This window comes from Cajanus cajan, chromosome 8, assembly GCF_000230855.2.
Source record: "Cajanus cajan strain Asha chromosome 8, NIPB_CcT2T_4, whole genome shotgun sequence".
Classification (NCBI taxonomy): domain Eukaryota; kingdom Viridiplantae; phylum Streptophyta; class Magnoliopsida; order Fabales; family Fabaceae; genus Cajanus; species Cajanus cajan.
The window spans coordinates 45,236,965-45,239,651 of NC_138524.1; positions in this window are offsets into that span (position 1 = coordinate 45,236,965).

A 2,687-nucleotide genomic window follows, 5' to 3' on the forward strand; every position below is an offset into this window, starting at 1 on the left:
TGAAGTTTTGAACTACAGTACGGCCGTATTGAATTCAGTACGGCCGTATTGAAGTTCAAAAACTTCAATACGGCCGTATTGGTTTCAGTACGGCCGTATTGTAGTTCAAAATGTGCAGTACGGCCGTACTGAACTCCAAGGAGGCCGTATTGAGCTCCAATCTTCCCACATCCTTATTTTAAGCTACTCTAAGACCTCTAAACCTACAGATAATCATCCTAGGGTCTTCCAGGAGTCCTTCTGGCTGACTTTCCATTTATCTTTGGTAGCGTGAGTCTTGCCCTCTCCAGGGTGAGTATTAGTCGTCGCCTCTCCAGGCTATACCAGAGTGTTCTTGACAACCTCACTGGCAGTTGCATACCTCCGTGTTCTTGACAACCTCGGGGTAGCCGAGTACCGCCTCTCCAGGCTATACCAGAGTGTTCTTGACAACCTCACTGGCAGTTGCATACCTCCGTGTTCTTGACAACCTCGGGGTAGCCGAGTACCGCCTCTCCAGGCTATACCAGAGTGTTCTTGACAACCTCACTGGCAGTTGCATACCTCCGTGTTCTTGACAACCTCGGGGTAGCCGAGTACCGCCTCTCCAGGCTATACCAGAGTGTTCTTGACAACCTCACTGGCAGTTGCATATCTCCGTGTTCTTGACAACCTCGGGGTAGCCGAGTACCGCCTCTCCAGGCTATACCAGAGTGTTCTTGACAACCTCACTGGCAGTTGCATACCTCCGTGTTCTTGACAACCTCGGGGTAGCCGAGTACCGCCTCTCCAGGCTATACCAGAGTGTTCTTGACAACCTCACTGGCAGTTGCATACCTCCGTGTTCTTGACAACCTCGGGGTAGCCGAGTACCGCCTCTCCAGGCTATACCAGAGTGTTCTTGACAACCTCACTGGCAGTTGCATACCTCCGTGTTCTTGACAACCTCGGGGTAGCCGAGTACCGCCTCTCCATGCTATACCAGAGTGTTCTTGACAACCTCACTGGCAGTTGCATACCTCCGTGTTCTTGACAACCTCGGGGTAGCCGAGTACCGCCTCTCCAGGCTATACCAGAGTGTTCTTGACAACCTCACTGGCAGTTGCATACCTCCGTGTTCATGACAACCTCGGGGTAGCCGAGTACCGCCTCTCCAGGCTATACCAGAGTGTTCTTGACAACCTCACTGGCAGTTGCATACCTCCGTGTTCTTGACAACCTCGGGGTAGCCGAGTACCGCCTCTCCAGGCTATACCAGAGTGTTCTTGACAACCTCACTGGCAGTTGCATACCTCCGTGTTCTTGACAACCTCGGGGTAGCCGAGTACCGCCTCTCCAGGCTATACCAGAGTGTTCTTGACAACCTCACTGGCAGTTGCATACCTCCGTGTTCTTGACAACCTCGGGGTAGCCGAGTACCGCCTCTCCATGCTATACCAGAGTGTTCTTGACAACCTCACTGGCAGTTGCATACCTCCGTGTTCTTGACAACCTCGGGGTAGCCGAGTACCGCCTCTCCAGGCTATACCAGAGTGTTCTTGACAACCTCACTGGCAGTTGCATACCTCCGTGTTCATGACAACCTCGGGGTAGCCGAGTACCGCCTCTCCAGGCTATACCAGAGTGTTCTTGACAACCTCACTGGCAGTTGCATACCTCCGTGTTCTTGACAACCTCGGGGTAGCCGAGTACCGCCTCTCCAGGCTATACCAGAGTGTTCTTGACAACCTCACTGGCAGTGTGAGTTTGCCCTCTCCAGGGTATACCAGAGTGTTCTTGACAACCTCATTGGCAGTTGCATACCTCCGTGTTCTTGACAACCTCGGGGTAGCCGAGTACCGCCTCTCCAGGCTATACCAGAGTGTTCTTGACAACCTCACTGGCAGTTGCATACCTCCGTGTTCTTGACAACCTCGGGGTAGCCGAGTACCGCCTCTCCAGGCTATACCAGAGTGTTCTTGACAACCTCACTGCCAGTTGCATACCTCCGTGTTCTTGACAACCTCGGGGTAGCCGAGTACCACCTCTCCAGGCTATACCAGAGTGTTCTTGACAACCTCACTGGCAGTTGCATACCTCCGTGTTCTTGACAACCTCGGGGTAGCCGAGTACCGCCTCTCCAGGCTATACCAGAGTGTTCTTGACAACCTCACTGGCAGTTGCATACCTCCGTGTTCTTGACAACCTCGGGGTAGCCGAGTACCGCCTCTCCAGGCTATACCAGAGTGTTCTTGACAACCTCACTGGCAGTTGCATATCTCCGTGTTCTTGACAACCTCGGGGTAGCCGAGTACCGCCTCTCCAGGCTATACCAGAGTGTTCTTGACAACCTCACTGGCAGTTGCATACCTCCGTGTTCTTGACAACCTCGGGGTAGCCGAGTACCGCCTCTCCAGGCTATACCAGAGTGTTCTTGACAACCTCGGGGTAGCCGAGTACCGCCTCTCCAGGCTATACCAGAGTGTTCTTGACAACCTCACTGGCAGTTGCATACCTCCGTGTTCTTGACAACCTCGGGGTAGCCGAGTACCGCCTCTCCAGGCTATACCAGAGTGTTCTTGACAACCTCACTGGCAGTTGCATACCTCCGTGTTCTTGACAACCTCGGGGTAGCCGAGTACCGCCTCTCCAGGCTATACCAGTGTGTTCTTGACAACCTCACTGGCAGTTGCATACCTCCGTGTTCTTGACAACCTCGGGGTAGCCGA